The following is a 25,635-nucleotide window of genomic DNA, read 5'->3' on the forward strand; positions in this document are numbered from 1 at the left end:
GCTCAAACTTATCTGAACTATGACAACAAACATTTCTCAGGGCAGGCTTATATAGAAAAAAAAGCACAATGAGCTCATATGTAGGTGTAAGAAGTGCTGCCCAGTGGTCAGCTCTGACTCAAGTCATTTTAGGTATTTAACAGTTCACATTGACCTTTAACTTGATGAGTCCTGTATAAAGCTTTGTGGGATTTCTTAAGATTAACAAACCACATACAGAACATAACAGGGAATGGGTTTAGCATGATCTTGCTCTGAGTCAGGCTATTTTTCTGTGCCAGTGACTGGCAGGCATATTACAAGCAACAATATGAAATATCTGGCAGACATGTAAAAAAATAATGGCTACAGCTAGGCTGGGGCAGGCAGACCTTTACAGAAGTATACTAAACCTTAGAAGGTCCATACCTAGAATGTTGTGCAAACAGAGATAATGTGCAAGTTTGAATCCTGTTTTCATATATGCAAATTTCAAGGAATGAGCCTGTGACAGAGGCCCTCTACCTTCATTCCTCATACTCCAGATGGGTGATTTAATTCAACTTCCACAATCATCTGTCACAAGGGTGGTCACTTACCATGAAGGAGGTATTTGATACACAGAACCTGAGAGTTTTCATCTAATACTATTAGTTAGGTAATACAATCAGGAACTCAGGCAGGATTCCCCGTCAAGCATTCTGTGACCCTCCCACCCTAATCCAGACACATATACCCCTCAAGTGTCATGTCATAATGAATGCTGATTCCCTCACTGGCTGGGGCAACACTAAATGTATACATGTCCTACATTCCATCTCAACAATGTTAGTTGAATGAATGAAAGGTTGTCAGTCATTAAGGGAAAATTCATACTATGATAAATATTCCAATAGCCTAGATACTGACATGATTTAAAGTTATAGACTATGTAGTACGAGATGGGAGTGATAGATTTTACAATCTACATAAAATCAGTGTATTTTCATCTTTTAAAAATGATATGTTATTAAATTTTTTATTGGATATAGTAGTGGCTCATTCATAAAAGACCTTGGGCATAATACTGTGGTTATATGAATGAGAAATGTGCCCTACAGGCTCTGGAATTTGGACATTTGGTCCCCAGGTGCTGGCACGGTTTAGAGAAGCATAGGAAGTGTGGCCTTGCTGGAGGAAATGTGTAACAGGTGGTAGGGCAGGAGGAGGGAAGCCTTTGAGAACTTATAACCTGCCCCATTTCCAGGTCTCTCTCTGCTTTCTGATAGTGGTTATGTTGTTCACTCTCAGACCATTCCTGTGGCTTTTTGCCATGCCTGTCCATCATGACTCTCAGCCCTCATTGTCTTTCATCCCACTAAAAACTCATCTTTTTTAAATTGCCTTGATCATAACATTTTATAATAGCAACAGAGAAGTGAGTAATACACACACACACACACACACACACACACACACACACATGTGATTTTATTTTTCATTTTTTTCTCTGTCTCCAGAGGCCACAAAATAACTTTAAGCACGGTAGCAACAGAATCAGACTTCTACATTTCAAAGATCATTTCAAGAACAGTTCTTTGTGAGCAGAAAAGCATGTCACCAAAGAAAGTCTATCTAACACTATATCAAGAATAGCTTCTCAATTCTCATGACTTAAAAAAACATATATTTTTTAAAAAATCTAAGGTGAATTTGGGTTTGGGGGAAGGGTTCTATTTTCTTTGCCATCATTCGAGGTACCTAGCCAACAAAGCATTCACAAGTGGCCCTTATCAGAGGTAAGGTCTTCATAGGCTCTGCATAGATATTCACCAGGATACCATGCATGTATCATCTCATTCTTTCAGACAGGGACTGGTAGTACAGCTTTACCATGTGCTAGAGGGAGAGCTGGAAATATTAAGGAAGATACTACTACCTATCATAAACATCTTGAAAGAGGCAGCAGAGCAGACAGAAAATCCGGGCAGCAGTGATTGAGTCAACATGGGAACAATGACAACTTGATTGGGGTGTGAATGAGGCAAAAGAAAGATGGACAAAGATTCAGAGGATTCAGGGTAAGCCATGCAGTCCAGGGTTGGAAAATTCCTTGGATTAGATGAAGTAATGAAAAAAAAAATACCTGTAACATACCAAGAGTATCTCTCTAATCAATGTACAGATGTGATAAAGCGTCAATTTTTGCCAGAGTAGAGTATGGTTCTTAAACTAATTTTATGTTTGAAAAAGGCGTTCAACAAATAGAATGAGAGAACAAAACTTTCTATGCAGAAAGTTGTCTATCAATTTCTTTCTTCAAAATAAAAATAAATTAATCAGCCATTGTCAAAAGTTTGTTTAAAGGATATTTAAAGAGTATTTTTATTAGATATTTTCTTTATTTACATTTCAAATGTTATCCCTTTTTTTGGTTTCCCCTCCAAAAATGCCCTATCCCCTCCTCCTCCCCCAGCAACCCACCCACTCCTATTTCCTGGCCCTGGCATTCCCCTATACTGAGGCATAAGAACCTTCAGAGGACCAAGGGCCTCTCCTCCCATTGATGACCGACTAGGCCATCCTCTGCTACATATGCAACTAGAGCCATGAGTCCTACCATGTGTTTTCTTTGGTTGGTGGTTTAATCCCAGGAAGATCTGGGGGTATTGGTTAGTTTATATTGTTGTTCTTCCTATGGGGCTGCAAATCCCTTCAGCTCCTTGGGTACTTTCTCTAGTTCCTTCATGGGGGACAAAACAAACAAACAAACAAACAAAATACTCCTCCAGAAATTTTTACTAAGGCACTAATTCTAAACCTCACTTTGGGAAGTAAAACCAATACTTCCCCCCTCATCTTAAAGAGATGAATAAGAAGTAAGTAAATATTAAAGGGTGAAAATAAACTCACATTATTAGAGTGGTCTGAGAATAGATACAGAGTTGGGTGCAGGGATGCTTGATAGTAGGGTAAATTTATATAACTGAGAATTGAATTTAGGAACTTTATTTCTAAGAAAGAGCTGTAGAATTTGACTTGGGAAAACAAACTGTGATAACACAGTCAGAAATCTAGTAAATGTTAATCTAATAATAAGATGTATTTAATTTTTTATGCTAAATAATGCACTTTTCCATGGCAGGAATGTAGGAAGGTTGACTGTACCGCTACTGCTACTAACATTCCAGGCTGGGTTGTTGGGAGCCGCGCCCACATTCGCCGTTACAAGATGGCGCTGACATCCTGTGTTCTAAGTGGTAAACAAATAATCTGCGCATGTGCCAAGGGTATCTTATGACTACTTGTGCTCTGCCTTCCCCGTGACGTCAACTCGGCCGATGGGCTGCAGCCAATCAGGGAGTGACACGTCCGAGGCGAAGGAGAATGCTCCTTAAGAGGGACGGGGTTTCGTTTTCTCGCTCTCTTGCTTCTTGCTCTCTTGCTTCCTGCACCCTGGCTCCTGAAGATGTAAGAAATAAAGCTTTGCCGCAGAAGATTCTGGTCTGTGGTGTTCTTCCTGGCCGGTCGTGAGAACGCGTCTAATAACAATTGGTGCCGAATTCCGGGACGAGAAAAAACTCGGGACTGGCGCAAGGAAGATCCCTCATTCCAGAACCAGAACTGCGGGTCGCGGTAATAAAGGTTCCCGTAAAGCAGACTGTTAAGAAGGATTCAACTGTATGAATTCAGAACTTTTCAGCTGGGGAACGAGAGTACCAGTGAGTATAGCTTTACGAGGTAAGTCTGATCTTGAACTTTCTAACGAAATTCAAGACAGTCTATCAGAAGTAAAGTGGAATATGTTTGGCCTTGAATTCTTTCTGGTGTTAGGAGCCCTTTTGTTCCTTTTCACATGTTATCAAGTGGTTAAGATAGGGCGGATTCTAGATGAAATTCAGGACAAGCTATCAGAAGTAAAGTGGGGAGAGAGAGTAGGAACAAAGAGGAAATATGGTACACAAAATAAGTATACAGGCCTTTCCAAGGGTCTTGAACCCGAGGAAAAGTTAAGGTTAGGTAGGAATACCTGGAGAGAGATTAGAAGAAAAAGAGGAAAAAGGGAAAAGAAGAAAGATCAATTAGCGGAGGTCTCTAGGAGATACTCGTCACTAGATGAGCTCAGGAAGCCAGCTCTTAGTAGTTCTGAAGCAGATGAAGAATTCTCTTCTGAGGAAACAGACTGGGAGGAAGAAGCAGCCCATTACCAGCCAGCTAATTGGTCAAGAAAAAAGCCAAAAGCGGCTGGCGAAAGCCAGCGTACTGTTCAACCTCAGGGCAGTCGGCTTCAAGGTCCGCCCTATGCGGAGTCCCCGCCCTGCGTAGTGCGTCAGCAATGCGCAGAGAGGCAGTGCGCAGAGAGGCAGTGCGCAGACTCATTCATTCCCAGAGAGGAACAAAGGAAAATACAACAGGCATTTCCGGTCTTTGAAGGAGCCGAGGGTGGGTGTGTCCACGCTCCGGTAGAATACTTACAAATTAAGGAAATTGCCGAGTCGGTTCGTAAATACGGAACCAATGCTAATTTTACCTTGGTGCAGTTAGACAGGCTCGCTGGCATGGCACTAACTCCTGCCGACTGGCAAACGGTTGTAAAAGCCGCTCTCCCTAGTATGGGCAAATATATGGAATGGAGAGCGCTTTGGCACGAAGCTGCACAAGCGCAGGCCCGAGCAAACGCAGCTGCTTTGACTCCAGAGCAGAGAGATTGGACTTTTGACTTGTTAACGGGTCAGGGAGCTTATTCTGCTGATCAGACAAACTACCATTGGGGAGCTTATGCCCAGATTTCTTCCACGGCTATTAGGGCCTGGAAGGCGCTCTCTCGAGCAGGTGAAACCACTGGGCAGTTAACAAAGATAATCCAGGGACCTCAGGAATCCTTCTCAGATTTTGTGGCCAGAATGACAGAGGCAGCAGAGCGTATTTTTGGAGATTCAGAGCAAGCTGCGCCTCTGATAGAACAGCTAATCTATGAGCAAGCCACAAAGGAGTGCCGAGCGGCCATAGCCCCAAGAAAGAACAAAGGCTTACAAGACTGGCTCAGGGTCTGTCGAGAGCTTGGGGGACCTCTCACCAATGCAGGCTTAGCGGCCGCCATCCTCCAATCTCAGAACCGCTCCATGAGCAGAAATGATCAGAGGACATGTTTTAATTGCGGAAAGCCTGGGCATTTTAAGAAAGATTGCAGAGCTCCAGATAAACAGGGAGGGACTCTCACTCTTTGCTCTAAGTGTGGCAAGGGTTATCATAGAGCTGACCAGTGTCGCTCTGTGAGGGATATAAAGGGCAGAGTCCTTCCCCCACCTGATAGTCAATCAACTGATGTGCCAAAAAACGGGTCATCGGGCCCTCGGTCCCAGGGCCCTCAAAGATATGGGAACCGGTTTGTCAGGACCCAGGAAGCAGTCAGAGAGGCGACCCAGGAAGACCCACAAGGGTGGACCTGCGTGCCGCCTCCGACTTCCTATTAATGCCTCAAATGAGTATTCAGCCGGTGCCAGTGGAGCCTATACCATCCTTGCCCCCGGGAACCATGGGCCTTATTCTCGGCCGGGGTTCACTCACCTTGCAGGGCTTAGTAGTCCACCCTGGAGTTATGGATTGTCAACATTCCCCTGAAATACAGGTCCTGTGCTCAAGCCCTAAAGGCGTTTTTTCTATTAGTAAAGGAGATAGGATAGCTCAGCTGCTGCTCCTCCCTGATAATACCAGGGAAAAATCTGCAGGACCTGAGATAAAGAAGATGGGCTCCTCAGGAAATGATTCTGCCTATTTGGTTGTATCTTTAAATGATAGACCTAAGCTCCGCCTTAAGATTAATGAAAAAGAGTTTGAAGGCATCCTTGATACCGGAGCAGATAAAAGTATAATTTCTACACATTGGTGGCCCAAAGCATGGCCCACCACAGAGTCATCTCATTCATTACAGGGCCTAGGATATCAATCATGTCCCACTATAAGCTCCATTGCCTTGACGTGGGAATCCTCTGAAGGGCAGCAAGGGAAATTCATACCTTATGTGCTCCCACTCCCGGTTAACCTCTGGGGAAGGGATATTATGCAGCATTTGGGCCTTATTTTGTCCAATGAAAACGCCCCATCAGGAGGGTATTCAGCTAAAGCAAAAAATATCATGGCAAAGATGGGTTATAAAGAAGGAAAAGGGTTAGGACATCAAGAACAGGGAAGGATAGAGCCCATCTCACCTAATGGAAACCAAGACAGACAGGGTCTGGGTTTTCCTTAGCGGCCATTGGGGCAGCACGACCCATACCATGGAAAACAGGGGACCCAGTGTGGGTTCCTCAATGGCACCTATCCTCTGAAAAACTAGAAGCTGTGATTCAACTGGTAGAGGAACAATTAAAATTAGGCCATATTGAACCCTCTACCTCACCTTGGAATACTCCAATTTTTGTAATTAAGAAAAAGTCAGGAAAGTGGAGACTGCTCCATGACCTCAGAGCCATTAATGAGCAAATGAACTTATTTGGCCCAGTACAGAGGGGTCTCCCTGTACTTTCCGCCTTACCACGTGGCTGGAATTTAATTATTATAGATATTAAAGATTGTTTCTTTTCTATACCTTTGTGTCCAAGGGATAGGCCCAGATTTGCCTTTACCATCCCCTCTATTAATCACATGGAACCTGATAAGAGGTATCAATGGAAGGTCTTACCACAGGGAATGTCCAATAGTCCTACTATGTGTCAACTTTATGTACAAGAAGCTCTTTTGCCAGTGAGGGAACAATTCTCCTCTTTAATTTTGCTCCTTTACATGGATGACATCCTCCTGTGCCATAAAGACCTTACCATGCTACAAAAGGCATATCCTTTTCTACTTAAAACTTTAAGTCAGTGGGGTTTACAGATAGCCACAGAAAAGGTCCAAATTTCTGATACAGGACAATTCTTGGGCTCTGTGGTGTCCCCAGATAAGATTGTGCCCCAAAAGGTAGAGATAAGAAGAGATCACCTCCATACCTTAAATGATTTTCAAAAGCTGTTGGGAGATATTAATTGGCTTAGACCTTTTTTAAAGATTCCTTCCGCTGAGTTAAGGCCTTTGTTTAGTATTTTAGAAGGAGATCCTCATATCTCCTCCCCTAGGACTCTTACTCTAGCTGCTAACCAGGCCTTACAAAAAGTGGAAAAGGCCTTACAGAATGCACAATTACAACGTATTGAGGATTCGCAGCCTTTCAGTTTGTGTGTCTTTAAGACAGCACAATTGCCAACTGCAGTTTTGTGGCAGAATGGGCCATTGTTGTGGATCCATCCAAACGTATCCCCAGCTAAAATAATAGATTGGTATCCTGATGCAATTGCACAGCTTGCCCTTAAAGGCCTAAAAGCAGCAATCACCCACTTTGGGCAAAGTCCATATCTTTTAATTGTACCTTATACCGCTGCACAGGTTCAAACCTTGGCAGCCGCATCTAATGATTGGGCAGTTTTAGTTACCTCCTTTTCAGGAAAAATAGATAACCATTATCCAAAACATCCAATCTTACAGTTTGCCCAAAATCAATCTGTTGTGTTTCCACAAATAACAGTAAGAAACCCACTTAAAAAGGGGATTGTGGTATATACTGATGGATCAAAAACTGGCATAGGTGCCTATGTGGCTAATGGTAAAGTGGTATCCAAACAATATAATGAAAATTCACCTCAAGTGGTAGAATGTTTAGTGGTCTTAGAAGTTTTAAAAACCTTTTTAGAACCCCTTAATATTGTGTCAGATTCCTGTTATGTGGTAAATGCAGTAAATCTTTTAGAAGTGGCTGGAGTGATTAAGCCTTCCAGTAGAGTTGCCAATATTTTTCAGCAGATACAATTAGTTTTGTTATCTAGAAGATTTCCTGTTTATATTACTCATGTTAGAGCCCATTCAGGCCTACCTGGCCCCATGGCTCTGGGAAATGATTTGGCAGATAAGGCCACTAAAGTGGTGGCTGCTGCCCTATCATCCCCGGTAGAGGCTGCAAGAAATTTTCATAACAATTTTCATGTGACGGCTGAAACATTACGCAGTCGTTTCTCCTTGACAAGAAAAGAAGCCCGTGACATTGTTACTCAATGTCAAAGCTGCTGTGAGTTCTTGCCAGTTCCTCATGTGGGAATTAACCCACGCGGTATTCGACCTCTACAGGTCTGGCAAATGGATGTTACACATGTTTCTTCCTTTGGAAAACTTCAATATCTCCATGTGTCCATTGACACATGTTCTGGCATCATGTTTGCCTCTCCGTTAACTGGAGAAAAAGCCTCACATGTGATTCAACATTGTCTTGAGGCATGGAGTGCTTGGGGGAAACCCAGACTCCTTAAGACTGATAATGGACCAGCTTATACGTCTCAAAAATTCCAACAGTTCTGCCGTCAGATGGACGTAACCCACCTGACTGGACTTCCATACAACCCTCAAGGACAGGGTATTGTTGAGCGTGCGCATCGCACCCTCAAAGCCTATCTTATAAAACAGAAGAGGGGAACTTTTGAGGAGACTGTACCCCGAGCACCAAGAGTGTCGGTGTCTTTGGCACTCTTTACACTCAATTTTTTAAATATTGATGCTCATGGCCATACTGCGGCTGAACGTCATTGTACAGAGCCAGATAGGCCCAATGAGATGGTTAAATGGAAAAATGTCCTTGATAATAAATGGTATGGCCCGGATCCTATTTTGATAAGATCCAGGGGAGCTATCTGTGTTTTCCCACAGAATGAAAACAACCCATTTTGGATACCAGAAAGACTCACCCGAAAAATCCAGACTGACCAAGGGAATACTGATGTCCCTCGTCTTGGTGATGTCCAGGGCGTCAATAATAAAGAGAGAGCAGCGTTGGGGGATAATGTCGACATTTCCACTCCCAATGACGGTGATGTATAATGCTCAAGTATTCTCCTGCTTTTTTACCACTAACTGGGAACTGGGTTTAGCCTTAATTCAGACAGCCTTGGCTCTGTCTGGACAGGTCCAGACAACTGACACCATTAACACTTTGTCAGCCTCAGTGACTACAGTCATAGATAAACAGGCCTCAGCTAATGTCAAGATACAGAGAGGTCTCATGCTGGTTAATCAACTCATAGATCTTGTCCAGATACAACTAGATGTATTATGACAAATAACTCAGCAGGGATGTGAACAAAAGTTTCCGGGATTGTGTGTTATTTCCATTCAGTATGTTAAATTTACTAGGGCAGCTAATTTGTCAAAAAGTCTTTTTCAGTATATGTTACAGAATTGGATGGCTGAATTTGAACAGATCCTTCGGGAATTGAGACTTCAGGTCAACTCCACGCGCTTGGACCTGTCGCTGACCAAAGGATTACCCAATTGGATCTCCTCAGCATTTTCTTTCTTTAAAAAATGGGTGGGATTAATATTATTTGGAGATACACTTTGCTGTGGATTAGTGTTGCTTCTTTGATTGGTCTGTAAGCTTAAGGCCCAAATTAGGAGAGACAAGGTGGTTATTGCCCAGGCGCTTGCAGGACTAGAACATGGAGCTCCCCCTGATATATGGTTATCTATGCTTAGGCAATAGGTCGCTGGCCACTCAGCTCTTATATCCCATGAGGCTAGACTCATTGCACGGGATAGAGTGAGTGTGCTTCAGCAGCCCGAGAGAGTTGCAAGGCTAAGCACTGCAATGGAAAGGCTCTGCGGCATATATGAGCCTATTCTAGGGAGACATGTCATCTTTCATGAAGGTTCAGTGTCCTAGTTCCCTTCCCCCAGGCAAAACGACACGGGAGCAGGTCAGGGTTGCTCTGGGTAAAAGCCTGTAAGCCTAAGAGCTAATCCTGTACATGGCTCCTTTACCTACACACTGGGGATTTGACCTCTATCTCCACTCTCATTAATATGGGTGGCCTATTTGCTCTTATTAAAAGGATAGGGGGAGATGTTGGGAGCCGCGCCCACATTCGCCGTTACAAGATGGCGCTGACATCCTGTGTTCTAAGTGGTAAACAAATAATCTGCGCATGTGCCAAGGGTATCTTATGACTACTTGTGCTCTGCCTTCCCCGTGACGTCAACTCGGCCGATGGGCTGCAGCCAATCAGGGAGTGACACGTCCGAGGCGAAGGAGAATGCTCCTTAAGAGGGACGGGGTTTCGTTTTCTCGCTCTCTTGCTTCTTGCTCTCTTGCTTCCTGCACCCTGGCTCCTGAAGATGTAAGAAATAAAGCTTTGCCGCAGAAGATTCTGGTCTGTGGTGTTCTTCCTGGCCGGTCGTGAGAACGCGTCTAATAACACTGGGTAAACACTGAATCAGCATTTCCACCCTCTGGTTGCAGTGTTGTCTTACCACCATGGGGAGATTGTGAAACAAAGCAAATTCTTTCCCTGCTGATTTGATTCTATATGGATCTGCTAACATTTGTTTACTTCTCTGTTGAGAAATTCCTCTGCATCACAAAGCCTGAAGAGAACAAAGCAAAATGTTAACAAAATAAAATTTCTATTGGATACAATTTTTGCAACAGCATTTCAGAAATCCTCTGGAGTAGAGGGTGGTGTTTAAAGCTCACTCTCTGGGTTTATGAGTGAGTTGGGGACTTCGAGGAGAGATATTTGCTGAGACTAACAGATATGTGTTACTGAGACATGAAAGGCAGGGGGATACTAGTGTGCCAGAAATTAAGCATGTGAATGGTGTTTGGATAGTGTTCAAACTCGTTAACATGCTGTGATGAGCTTGTCTCTCTAGTCCATTCTAAAATTCAACAGCTTTCTAAAGGACTTGAATACTCTTTTGAGAGTTCTATTTAAATAAAATGAGTCTAGATAATGTATATGTTATGCAATATTAAGTCAGGTTGATAAGAGAGAAGACACATTATTTTTAAAAAGACGCTGGTGTAAGTAGTAAGTGGTAATTTAAAGAACATTTGGAATGGTTTGAGAGCTATGTAAACAGGAGTCCCATGGGCAGTGAGATCAACAGCTAGTAATGAAAGGGTGTATGGGATAATTTATACCAGGAGAGGAAAAGTCAAGGGTGATTTTAAGAAAAATCATTTCATATCACTGGGTAATCTTCAAACATTCACAATCACTTTTCTCATCAACAGTGTAAACAGAAAGTGAATGTCATTCACAACTTATTTATCTTGTCATATGTGTAGAGAGCTGAAGTTTTCAGAGCTGAATTGCATGTGTATCAAAATAAATGAGATAGTTTTTTTTCTGCCTTGAAATTGATAAGACTTGAGTCTTAGTGAAAAAAAAGTATCATGTTCTAAACTAATGAGAACTCTGATTTGTGCTGACTCTACTGTACCGTCAACAGTCACCAGAGACCCCAGTCCCCACAACAGGGACAGAAAGAGAGAGATCGTAATGAAAGTGGTGTTCTGAGGAACGTTTGCTGTTTTCCCCCTCAATACATGTCTTAGGAGATAATGAATCAAGGCTATTACTCATAGAAGCTTACAATGAAGGAGAGAAGAGAGGAGAGAAAGAGATGGGGAAGGGTCGGGGAGGGGCAGGAGGAAGGAAGGAGAAAGAAATTATTAATTAAGAAATGCACATCTTGGTTTTCAGTGTTGATTCGAAAAAGGATAAAAGTGAGTGAAGATAAAAGCGTAACAGACAACGGAGGGTAGCCGTGGAAAGTCTGGATGATCTCAGTGAAGAGCAAGAAGGGTGTGTGTTCAGGGAAAACAATAGACGGCAACCTGCCTGCAGTATCTTTAAGTTCCAAATTTAAACTTGCCAATCACTTATACCAGGAATTAGCTGGCTTGGGCTCTGTGGTTAGGGACAAGCTATACAGAGTGCTTAGAGAATAACTGAGCCCCCCTCCAACTACACATAAAGCACCTCAAATAACTCATATGTATCACTTAAGAGAAAATCTATAGTATCTACAACAAAACCACAAAGGACCATGTCCATCCTAGATATCTACTTCTTTCTATTTTGCTCCTCGAAAGTATGCACAAGATTTTCCAGAAGATTTGTGAGAAGTCCACAAGCGGCACTAGATGTACATTTGCAACAAGGAATGAACGTAGATGAAGCCATTGTAACTGTCTACATCCCCAGGGTTATCCATGGTTGTTCTAAGTTCCATGATTCAGACAGAAGACTAAAATCTATCCATCACTGGGGCACACGTAAAGTGTATTTAGTTGTCCTAAATATCTTCTGTGCTCCACTGATTCTTTCTGCTCTTCCCATGTCATCAATCCTTTCCAAACACTGACTTTTTTTTTATTTTTATTTTTTTATTTTATACTGTCTCTTCGTTTTTGCTTTTCCCATAATGCCATTGCCTTCTCATATCAGCTTCTCTCACTTAGAGAAAAGATTAAGTTTCCTCCATGCCTACTACTGGTCTGGCTGCACATTCTGTCTACTGCATATTAATACTCTAATAGTCTCAAAATGTACAGAAGTTTACTCATGCTGTCTTCTCTGGGACACTTTGGTTATATCCAAGTATCCACACCATGAATCATGGTGTTCTACACCTCTATGATTTGGCCTCTGTGTGGGCATTTTTTATGTCTATGGTCAAGCACCAAGAGTAGAATTGTTCAGTTACTGAGTATATTTATCTTTTTCAGAAGCCATCAAATGACCTGCATCCACCAGAAATAAATGTAAGCTCCTTTATTTTATATATATCTGCCAATATTTGGCATTCTAGGCATTCCATATCAGCCATATACACAATTACATAATGGTATCTCAGCATTGCTTTAGGTTACTTTTATTCAAATAGCAAATAAGTATGCATCATTATTTTATAAATTTATTTAACATCTATTCTTTTTATTTGGTTGGGAGAGTTGTGTAATAATCTTCAGCCCATTTTTTTATTTATTATTCTTTTTATTCTCGTTATTAGCTGGTTATTCTTATTATTCTTTTCAGGATGAAGAGTTATTTGTATGTTTCAGATAATAATTCCTTTATTTCTTCTAAAAATATTTCCTTATAGTTTTGTCAACTCAACCCAAGTTGGGGTCTTCTGGGAAGAGGCAACCTCAATTGAGAAAATCCTCCCATACAATTGGCCTGTAGGTAAGACTATGGATATTTTCTTGTTTAATGATTAATGTGGGAAAGTCAGTAGCACATGCAGTACCACCTCTGGGCAGGTCTTTCTGGGTTCTGTTAAGAAGCAAGTCAGTGACTAGTGTGACTTCATGGCTTCTGCTTCAGTTCCTGTCCCCTACTCCCTGTTTTAAGATTCTGTCCTGAGTTCTCATTTTCTGGTGTACAAGGAAGACCAGTAATTAGCATTATTTTTACCAATATTCAGAAACATTACTTTAATTGCTTGTTCTAAGAATTTTCATCAATTATTTCAAATTTTCTAAATAGATGATTATGACATCTATTAATGAAAGTTTCACTTCTATCTGTATTATCTATTTATTTTTTCTTCCAATTTTTGTCTTACTGTGCTACTTATTAATATTAGTATGCTGGTGATAAGCAGTAGCAAAAAGAGACATATTTATTTATTATTTGACACTTAATTGGATGCATATACCAGAAAGATTTTGCTGACAGGACCCTGACATAGCTCTCTCTTGTGAGGCTATGCCAATGCCTGGCAAATACAGAGGTGGATGCTCACAGTCATCTATTGGATGGAACACAGGGCCCCTAATGGAGGAGCTAGAGAAAGTACCCAATGAGCTAAAGGAGTCTGCAATCCTATAGGAGGAACAACAATATAAACTAACCAGTACACCCCTCCGCCCCCGTGCTCCAGAACTGTGTCTCTAGTTGCATATGTAGCAGAGGATGGCCTAGGAGGCCATCAATGGGAGGAGAGGCCCTTGGTATTGTGAAGATCATATGCCCCAGTACAGGGAAATGCCAAGGCCAGGAAGCAGGACTGGGTGGGTTGAGGAGCAGGGCGGGCGGGGGGAGGGTATAGGGGGCTTTGGGGATAACATTTGAAATGTAAATGAAGAAAATATCTAATAAAAATGCCTTAAAATGGGAAAGCTTGTACTTTCTCATAGCAACTATGATGTTATTATATAATACACAGAAATACACACACACACACACACACACACACACACACACACACACACACATATATATATATATATAGAGAGAGAGAATTAAGAATGTATATGTAAAACGATTCCCAGTCCATTTCCCAATGATCCTGGATAGTAACAATATAGTAACAATACAGTAACAAATAAATACTAATTTCTCCTTTCCATTCTATTATCATTGTTATATTTCATTCAATTATACACAAATATATGTATATGTATATTTCATATATATAATGTAAACATAGGAAGTACGCATGATCAAATGCATTGTTTCTAATGTTTTGAATAATCAGTTTTGCCAGATCAGTATTTTCCACAATACTTCTCTATATAGGTCTAAGTTTCTGATGTTACCTTTTCCTCTCTAATGAATGCTTGACATTTCTTGCAAGACAGGTAAAATGACAAAAAATTGTCTGTGGAAATGATTTCTCTTTTACTTCTTAGCAATATGTTTTCAGGATATAGGGTTCAAACTTATGGGGGTTTCTCACATAGTACTTTGAATATTTCTTTGCATGCAGTTTCTGCTTTGATGGTCTCTGATATACAGTTAGTGTAACTCTTACCTTGCTTCTATAAAGATAAGATGTACCTATTCCTTTCCAGCTTCTACTATATTTTGTTCTGTTTTAATTTTGACTTTCTGAAGTGTCATATGCCTGGCATAGGTTTCTTTTGAGGATCTTTATTGTTGAATATATATATATATATATATATATATATATATATATATATATATATATATATATGTATGTATATATCCTAAATCTGTAATTAACTGTTAGATATAGAAATTTGCCATTCCTGTTTTAGACATTTCTTTCTTGGCCTAGTTTTCCCTCTTCGCATTCCAATTACATATATGTAATACATTTTGTATTTCCTCACAGTACTTTGACACTGTGTTCTGTTTGGGTTTTTGTGCTGCTTTAGGTCACTTACAGTTCCTTTGTTTTCAGTGTTAAACAATTTTCAATATGTTCTCAAAACCTGCAATTTCTTCAACACTTATGTCCACTTCTACTAGGCTTATCAAGAAATTATTCTCAGAGCAACAGTATTTAAAAACCTCCATGGTATTGATGTAGAAACAGACAGGCTGATCAATGGAATTGAATCAAAGAGCCAGAAATAAGCCCACATACCTATGGACAGTTGTTTTTCGTCAAAGCGGACAAAACCATACAATAAAAAAAGAAAGCATCTTCAATAAATGGCCCTGATCTAACTGGTGTTTGCATGTAGAAAAATGCAAATATATCCATATTTGCCACCCTCTACAAAGATTAAATCCCAGTGGATCAAGATACTCAACATAAAACCAGATACACTAAACCTAATGGAAGAGGATGTGGGAAAGAGTCTTGCCTGCATTGGTATAGAAGACAATTTCTTGAACAGAACACTAATGGTTCAGGCATTAAGATCAACAATTAATAAATGGGACCTCATGAAACTGAAAAGCTTCTGCAAAGCAAAGGACACTGACAATAGGACAAAATAGTAGCCTACAAATTTAGAAAAGATCTTCACTAACCCTACATCCAACAGAGGGCTAATATCCAAGATGTATGAAGAACTCCAGAAGTTAAAATCCAATATATCAAATAACCCAATTAAAAATCAGGGCACAGAACTAAATAGAGAATTCTCAACAGAGGAATCTCAAATGGCCAAGAAGGACATAAAGAAATGCTCAGCATCCTTAGTTATCAGCAAAAGGCAAATCAAAATGACCCTGAGATTCCACCTTACACTAGTCAGATTGGCTAAGATCAAAAACTCGTGGGACAGGATATGCTGATGAGGATGTGGATTAAGAGGAATACTCTTCCATTGCTGGTAGGACTGTAAACCTATTCAACCACTCTAGAAATCAATCTGGCGGTTTCTCAGAAAATTGGAAATAGTTCTACCTGCTGACCCAACTGTACTGCTCCTGACATGTACCTAAAAGATGTTCCACCATAGCCCAAGGACACAGGCTTCACAGCTTTTTTTGGTAATAGCCAGAATCTGTAAACAATTCAGATGCCCCTCAACTAAAGAATGGATACAGAAAACGTGGTTCATTTACACAATGGAATACTATGCAGATATTAAAGACAGGGACATCAGCAATTTTGCAAGCAAATAGATGGAACTAGAAAATATCGTGAGTGAGGTAGTCCAGACCTAAAATAATAGGCATGGTATGTATTCACTGATAAGTGGATATTAGCTATAAGGTACAGAATACTCATGATACACCCCCATAGGCCCAAAGAAGTTACACAAGAAGGAAGACTCAAGCAAGGATGTTTGAATCACACTTGGAAGGGGAAATAAAATAGTCATAGGGGGCAAATGGAGGGAGGCAACTAGGGATAGGGGGGCTGGAAATGCAGAATCAGGTGCATGGGGAGACAGGAGAGAGGCCCAGTCGGCCAGAAGATTGAATGGAAATCTGCAGCTGTCTAGGGGCAGGAGATGGAGAATCTTTAGGACGTCCCAGAGGCCTGATAGAGGAGGCTCCCAGCAAGCAATGTAGGTGACCTTAGCAGAGATGCCTAACAGTGGGGATATGGAACCTGAAGAGGCCACCTCCTATACACATGCAGGACTCCCAGTGAAAGGATAGGCACACCTTATCCTTAGTAGGGAAATCTCACTAAACTTTTAACCCCAAATTTATCCTATCTAAAAGAAATGCAGGGATGGTGCAGAGATAGAAGGAAAGGTCAACCAATAACCAGCCCACCACAAAACTCATCCCATGGACAAACACCAATCCCTTAGAATTAATGATATTCTGTTATGCTTGCAGACAGGAGCTTAGCATAACTATCGTCTGAGAAGTTCCACCCAGAAGTGTTCTGAAGCAGAAGCAGATACCCACAGCCAAACATTAGAGGGAGGTCAGGGACAATTATGGAAGAGTTGAGGAAAGGATTAAAGACCTACTGGTAGATGGAAACCCCACAGGAAGACCAACAGAGTCAACAAACCTGGGCCCCTAGGAGCTCTCTGAATCTAAGCCACCAAACAAAGAACATACAAGGGCTAGAACAGTCCTCCGAGTTCCCCCTGCACATATGTAACAGACAGACGGCTCAGTCTTCATGGCTGCTCTGTCTGGCTTCAGCAGGAGAGCATGCACCTAATCTGGCAGACAATTGATGTACCATGGTGAGGGATACTCAGGGTGGGGTCCCACCCTCTCAGAGGAGAAATGGAGGAAAGAGTGGGGGAGGACTCAGAGAAGGAGGGACCTAGAGGGACAATATAAACAAATAGATACATTTAAAATTTTTTTCTTTGCTCTTTCATTATAGTGCTTTCTGATTTCTAGTATTTTTTAGTATTCTTTATAGCTTATCATTCTTTTCACATTGCCCACGTTTTCACATTCTCCCTTTTCTATGAAAACCTTTAGCACACTAAACATTGTTTTATTATTTTTTTAATTCTCAGTGTGTTCATTTATTATTCCTGTTTTTTTTAACTTGGTGGCTTAATATTTCTTCTTTTTCCATTTTTTATTAGGTATTTAGCTCATTTACATTTCCAATGCTATACCAAAAGTCCCCCATACCCACCCACCCCCACTCCCCTACCCACCCACTCCCCCTTTTTGGCCCTGGCGTTCCCCTGTACTGGGGCATATAAAGTTTGCATGTCCAATGGGCCTCTCTTTCCAGTGATGGCCGACTAGGCCATCTTTTGATACATATGCAGCTAGAGTCAAGAGCTCCGGGGTACTGGTTAGTTCATAATGTTGTTCCACCTATAGGGTTGCAGTTCCCTTTAGCTCCTTGGCTACTTTCTCTAGCTCCTCCATTGGGAGCCCTGTGATCCATCCATTACCTGACTGTGAGCATCCACTTCTGTGTTTGCTAGGCCCGGCATAGTCTCACAAGAGACAGCTACATCTGGGTCCTTTCAATAAAATCTTGCTAGTGTATGCAATGGTGTCAGCGTTTGGATGCTGATTATGGGGTGGATCCCTGGATATGGCAGTCTCTACATGGTCCATCCTTTCATCTCAACTCCAAACTTTGTCTCTGTAACTCCTTCCATGGGTGTTTTGTTCCCAATTCTAAGGAGGGGCATAGTGTCCACACTTCAGTCTTCATTCTTCTTGAGTTTCATGTGTTTAGCAAATTGTATCTTATATCTTGGGTATCCTAGGTTTGGGGCTAATATCCACTTATCAGTGAGTACATATTGTGTGAGTTCCTTTGTGAATGTGTTACCTCACTCAGGATGATGCCCTCCAGGTCCATCCATTTGGCTAGGAATTTCATAAATTCATTCTTTTTAATAGCTGAGTAGTACTCCATTGTGTAGATGTACCACATTTTCTGTATCCATTCCTCTGTTGAGGGGCATCTGGGTTCTTTCCAGCTTCTGGCTATTATAAATAAGGCTGCTATAAACATAGTGGAGCATGTGTCCTTCTTACCCGTTGGGGCATCTTCTGGATATATGCCCAGGAGAGGTATTGCTGGATCCTCCGGTAGTACTATGTCCAATTTTCTGAGGAACCGCCAGACTGATTTCCAGAGTGGTTGTACAAGCCTGCAATCCCACCAACAATGGAGGAGTGTTCCTCTTTCTCCACATCCATGCCAGCATCTGCTGTCACCTGAATTTTTGATCTTAGCCATTCTGACTGGTGTGAGGTGGAATCTCAGGGTTGTTTTGATTTGCATTTCCCTGATGATTAAGGATGTTGAACATTTTTTCAGGTGTTCTTGTTTCATTCTTGCTGCCCTTTTAAATTGTGAAGCTTTTTATTTTTCCTTTTAGTAGATTTTGTAATTTTTTTCAGTAACTGCATATGATGCACTTAGGCTCTTTGAAGTATGGTGGTAAGATATAGGTAAAGAAGGAGCGTCTTATGGTCTATCACTGGGTCTCAAGTCATGTAGCTTGCCTCCTACCTCTCACTGTGAATTTCACAAGTATTTTTTCAGTCCTCTGTTTTGAGATAAGATATGATTAAGTGACCTAGATTTGAGTACTTCAGTCTCCTAAGTAGAAGTCTGGAATTGTGTGAGGCTGGGGAGTTCTTTTTGCCAACCTATTGATTGGACTAAATAGTTGGGTACTACCTGTAGAACTAACAGACAGACGGCTCAGTCTTCATGGCTGCTCTGTCTGGCTTCAGCAGGAGAGCATGCACCTAATCTGGCAGACAATTGATGTACCATGGTGAGGGATACTCCTAGGGACAGGTATTTTAAGAAAAAGAATTAACTAATGTGCTTTTAAAAAGTTTAATTTGAAGCTAGGGAGATAGTTCATTGGATAAAAAGCTCAGATTGCAAGCATGAAGGCCTGAGTTCATAACCAACACCACATCAAAGCTGCACACCTGGGACTCTAGCCCTGGGGGATAGAGAGATGATCCTAACACTTTTGAGGATAGTCAGTCTAACCAATTGGTGAGCAGCAGGCTTAGTGAGAGATGGTATCTCAGAAGATAATCTGGAGATTTGTAAAGTGAATTATTTTTAATATAAATATAAGCAGCAAATTAATTTGACTGCTGTATTTCATAACCAGCTAATTCTCCAATAACCACACAGAGAGACTCAGATTTATTAAAATTGCCTTGAATCAAATACCAAGCAATTATTACTCCATTCTAAACCTCCAAGCTATTCACTCTTCCTTCCAGACAGTAATCCCATCTTATTTGGAATTTTCACCCTTTTTTGATGCTGTTCTCTTCTCCTGATGTTTTCTTCACTTCCCTTGTGGCTCCTTCCTCCTCTCCCTTTCTCTGTCTCCACCCCTTCTAGAATCCAAAGTCTTACCTATTCTCTCTCTAAAATTCTTTATTGGCTCGGTGACTTTTATTGGCAAGGCATGGAATGAATGAGAAGCAATGTTTAGACAAGCTTCTAAGAATAAACAAAACAAAGCCATGTCTGGATTGAAACAAGATATGAGGGCAGAGAAATCAGCATTTGAAAGTAGGAAAATATTCCTACAGAGATTGGTCAAGGAAGATACCCAATTATGCCTCTAGTGCATGTGTTCCCATATATGTATGCACCCATGCACATGCGTGCACATGCAAGCACAGGTGCGTGCGCGCGCACACATACACTGTTCTAAAAGGAAGGCAATTTTTCCCCTTCTCATGCTAAAAGCAAAGGGGGGGGGGGTCCCCAGCATTACTGTGATAACCTGTTCACAGTTCTGATTTTGAAATTAATGAAACTGTAAATAATTGTGTCCCTGGATTATTTTACCCTTGGACTTGTCCACATGCCCAGTCTTCAGGAACTCCTCAAGCATATTTTACTTTTCCAGTGGCAGTGTGGGTTTTAGGCAGGTTCATCCAAGAGAATTAGTTGTAACTCCCAGTCTTCACCAATCTGTCCTTCCAGTCTGTGTTCTTCCATTTGCTCTGTGTCCTTGACTTTTACAAGATCTAGTTGGGTTCCTATTCTGTTCTGTTTTCTGTGATGAAAAGTGATGAGTCCAAGGACCTTTCTTTCTTTCTTTTTTTTCCTTTTCCATTTTTTATTAGGTATTTAGCTCATTTACATTTCCAATGCTATACCAAAAGTCCCCCATACCCACCCACCCCCACTCCCCTACCCACCCACTCTCCCTTTTTGGCCCTGGCGTTCCCCTGTACTGGGGCATATAAAGTTTGCATGTCCAATGGGCCTCTCTTTCCAGTGATGGCCGACTAGGCCATCTTTTGATACATATGCAGCTAGAGTCAAGAGCTCCAGGGTACTGGTTAGTTCATAATGTTGTTCCACCTATAGGGTTGCATTTCCCTTTTAGCTCCTTGGCTACTTTCTCTAGCTCCTCCATTGGGAGCCCTGTGATCCATCCATTACCTGACTGTGAGCATCCACTTCTGTGTTTGCTAGGCCCCGGCATAGTCTCACAAGAGACAGCTACATCTGGGTCCTTTCGATAAAATCTTGCTAGTGTATGCAATGGTGTCAGCATTTGGATGCTGATTATGGGGTGGATCCCTGGATATGGCAGTCTCTACATGGTCCATCCTTTCATCTCAGCTGAGGAATCAGAAAATGGAAGCTTTGTTCCTTGTCCATTGCTCTGTATAGAAAAAGGACAATGTAGGAAATAAAAGAGAAAAGCTACAGAGATGTGGCATTTCTTTCCAGTTAACATACCATTGACAAAGTCACCCAAAATAAACCTTTAAAAAAAGGGAAAGAAATGAAACAAAAAATAAAAAAAGTGAGCATTGCAAAGGTAACATTGATGTTTTGATGCAAATGGGCTTTTCATTCTTGAGAGTGACGTTAAAGGAATAAAATATCAAATCAATTTAATGTGTTTCCACATGAGGAAGGATGGGCATGTTCAGGCAGCACAATAAAGGCAAAGTGGAAAACCAATAAAAGTTTCCTGCAATTTCACATGGCTCAGGCCATCAATAAACCATGAGCATATAATGCATATATAGTCACATACAGTACATATAAGTATACAATACTTAGGTATCAGTATTTTATAAAATACTTAATATATATTGAAATTATTGTAATATATACAAGGATTCAAATAAGTGTATATGACTAGAAAACATAAGAATAATTGGAGGTTCTTTTTTAAACACAGGCAGCATGTGCTCTACATGGAAATATCCAATAAAGTAAAAACAATTTGATATGTAAGTTAAAATTGAAATAAACTCCAACGTAGCAGAATTAGAATCTCTATTAAAGTGTGTTTTATTCTAAAAATTTTAAGATAACATTAGAACTTCAATTTTAATAAAAATAAGTTTAGAAAACATAGCAGCAGACTAGTATTCTGTAGCCCATGCTTAGGATAGGCAGCAATCAAACAGAATAGATAAGAAACATGAAAATGGGTTTTCTTACCAGAGGAAACACCAAATAAGAGCCTCTGTCTTCTCTAATTCAGGAAAACCTACATTCCTTTAATAACAGTTGGAAAAAAATGCCTCTTGTGGGAGTGATATATCATAACGAATGGGAAAGTATTTCAAAATTTCATTCTTCTGAACTTGTGTTCCTGGAGTGTCTCTAAGGGTTCTCACCACGCTTGCTGCCCAGAAGAACACTTGACCAAAGATTTGTTCTGATGCAAGTTCTGCTCAAATAACGTTAAAAGCATTTTTCAAAAAGGGAAATGCAGAGCTAATCTGCTGTGATTTTCACAGACATTTCCCAGCGTGTTTACCATGCTAGGCTTTACTTAAGCTAGTGATGGCTCTCAGTAGGAGTCCACATAAACCACTCCTTTCCAAGGGCCATGTTTGGAAGGTAAACTCTACCACAGCAGATGAATTCAGAGCTTGACAGCTTTTAGCACTGAAAATATTGAGAGGTGTGGAGACCAAGTTCAAAAGTCCTGTAAAATTTCTAGTTACTTCCTGGTCTTAATGCCTATTTGTTGTATTTGGAAAGTTTGTGGTTTGTTTTTTAATCCTAAGCATTCGATCATTCTCTCTATACACAGGAGAATGGTTGGCCTCCGCTCGTGAGAGCTGAGAACTCTACGCACTGTTCTCACAGCAGCAGTCCAATTCTCCTCCTAATACAGCCTGACCGAGTTCCAGGGGACCGCAAGCACTTGCCAGCAACTTCTAAAGTATAGCCAGATGTTATTTCAGCTTGCTGTGAAGAGTTTTCACACCACAGTCCCAAGCTTTAATTTCCTTCATTTAAAAAACGGTCACTCAGCCATCAATCAGTTGCTAAGGCCCGAAAGAGCACATCTCTCATCGCAGATAACCCTAGGTTCTGGCATGTGCTTCATTCATGGAATCAACCCACAGGAACGGGAAACAGAGCTCACTCGATGCGATCTGAGCGATAGTGTCCACATGTGTAAGCCAGTCAACATCTGAGAAGACACTGGAGATTAAAGCAGGGTCCCTATTTCAGCACAGCCTGCAAGAATAAGTGTCTGCCTATTATCTCTCAAGATTCCTTCTATCTTTTAGTCTGATGGCCCGATAGGCAACCATCATAGGGTCAGAGAAAACAGAAGTACACAGAATATAGTGGCAGAAAGGGAGTGAAGTCAAAATCATGAGTCAATAAGAAAAAAAAAAAAACTTCTAGATAAGAATCAAACATTAATATGTGCCCTAGTCAGTAAGAACTATTATGAGTTCTGGATTACTTACTGTTAAACGCCACTATTTTATTAGAATGAGTTAGAGTCTAATTTCCCACACACAAATTCCAGTATAATAGCATTCAAGTTTCTATTACTGCTTCAGAAACAACATTTACCTCCCCATATCCTTGTCACCTTGGTATTAAAGAAAGTTCTGTAAACATCACTGACAAAGTTTCAACTCTTCTAAAGTACAGCTTTAAAACTTCACAATTACACCAGAAAGATGTACCCAATGCTGGGAACTCATGTACAGTGTTTTATTGAGTATTATTATCAGTGCATAAAGTCCACGCCTTGTATTTATTAAAACATGTAATGAAGGATTTTAAGCAGCTTACAATTAACTAAACAAACTTCTGATTCTGCCCATTGTAGCTGAGGTAAACTATTAAGAACCTGAGACTCCTTCAAAGTGAATCAACTTCAAGCATGCAGATGTCCATCTCCTTGCAAGTACCCCATTCATCAAGGAGCAACAAGCAGAGATTTTTGCATTTATTTTAGAATGGAGACTGTGGCTCCAACAGGCCTCCTTCCAAGCAGTCTTTGTGTTCCTTCAACATGCCAAAAGAGATAGGTTGATCCACCTGTGGTGATTACAATTCATCAGGACGCAAATGTATCTTCCAGGAGCTGACCTTCTACATCTCTAGACCTTGCTGCAGGAGACCAGGATTTTATTTCTATCTAGAAGTCTTCTTCCATCCAAAGGGAATTCTGATTTCTCCCTACAATCCATAAGTTGCAGTGTATCATTAATCCTACATCTTATTGCCATTACTATTTGAATGCTATTGTATAATATGAAATTGCTATCTACTCCTCTATCAATCAGGTTAAAATTCCATTCAGCATCATTTTCTCTGAATGCAAGCTGTAAAGGATGTTAGACTTTTGACTGGTAACACCCAATGTTTGCACAACGATACCATGTTAAATCAGCACTCTCTTCTACGCTGTACCCTGTGGTATTTGTTTTAATCTCCTGAGAAGTTTCTTCCATGTTTTCAATGTGTTTGTCATTTTACATAACTTAGATGTCCAAATTTTCTGTTTTAGGCAGGAGTGTTTCAAGTTTTCCCTCCAGGGAGGTCATGCAGTTTGTAATTTCTTGTATTTGGAAATAATTGCCCCCAAAACAAGTCTCACATAGACCCCAGAGCTTGTGACAGAGTCATTTTTCCCAGGTTTACTGTTCTGAAATGGTGTGGAGAAAGCAATCATTGGAGCACCTAACATCTACACTACACCTGTATCTACTGTGGAGCACAGACCAATTTCCCATAATGAGAGATAGATAAGATACAAAAAATGTACTCAATCATTCAGTTGCCTGTCTATTGTTAGAAAATGTTGTCAGAGAAATGGGGCTCTGAATTCTCTGACATAACTTGGTGATGGGTTATAAGGTAAGTTTCCATATGATAGCAAATCATCTCTTGAGTTCTTGAAAATAGCTAATGGCAGAAATTTGGAGAATTAGAAAGTCTTCATGCTTAAGAACACAGTTGCCTATGTCCTATAGGAAACACTGATTTGCTTTCTATCACTGCTGTTTTACCTCTTCCAAAATTAGATGTAAAAGAAAGGATGTTCTTTGTACTCTTCTGTGCAACTCTCCCATAGCATATTGCATTTGAGATTCATTTGTGCTGTTGAGAGCATCCTTGATTCTCTCATGGTGGTGGTGGTGGTGGTCATTGTTGATGCTGTTGCTGATGATTATTCAATCCATTATCTTCTCAGTTGCTCTTTCCCTATGTCAAGGTGAACCTAATTCCAAAAGAGCTGATATAGAGAATGTATTTCCATTGTGGAAACCGCTCCCTACCCACAAGGACTTGGCTTAATGTCATGAACTCTTATGGATGAGATCCTGGCTTGAGATCCTTCCTGAATACCAACTATGTTGACCTCTCCAGGTGGTGTTTCTCTGGCTCCATGTCAGCTGGCTTCTTACCAATAAAAGGCAAGGCACTAGAGGGCAGAAGGGCATAACCCTAGTATTTCTCTCCCTGTCCTTTGTTTTGTTCAGCACTTTTGATAAAGGATACATTTCCTCTTTGGCTTCAGCCTCCACTAAACAAGCACACTTTGATTCTAGTTCCAACCACATACATGGGCCTAGGTCCTGGATTATAATAACAACAGTTTCGGGCTTTTGTCCTGCTAAGTCTAGTCACTAAACCCTATCTGCTTCTAACCTCTGGGTCTTCTTTGCCCCTTATTTGACTTTCATCTCCATCTCAAATACTTAGCTACTTCACTGTATTATAATTCTTCTGGTGTAGCTATTTGAGTTATATCTATTTTCCTGGTAAGACCTTAATTTTATTTTACAAAATCTAAGTCTTTTGACTTTTTTTCTTGGTATCTAATCTGTGGCGGAACATTTCTCTCATTTTATTCTTGTACTAGTACCAACAAATTATTACTATTCACATCTATGAATTAATAAGCCTAGATGACTTTAATGA

At 40.8% G+C, this 25,635-nt stretch overlaps 1 long non-coding RNA gene across 1 annotated transcript in view; it reads left to right on the forward strand.

Moving 5' to 3' along the window:
• Gm40652 overlaps positions 1–25,635 on the forward strand; it is a 42,959-nt gene extending 17,324 nt beyond the window's left edge. The window contains exons 2-4 of the long non-coding RNA XR_871657.2: positions 12,554–12,589; positions 12,931–13,013; positions 22,490–25,635. This is a non-coding gene — a long non-coding RNA (predicted gene, 40652). The remainder of the gene's footprint in view (positions 1–12,553; positions 12,590–12,930; positions 13,014–22,489) is intronic.

This window comes from Mus musculus, chromosome 10 (genome assembly GCF_000001635.26).
Source record: "Mus musculus strain C57BL/6J chromosome 10, GRCm38.p6 C57BL/6J".
In the NCBI taxonomy this organism is placed as follows: Eukaryota; Metazoa; Chordata; class Mammalia; order Rodentia; family Muridae; genus Mus; species Mus musculus.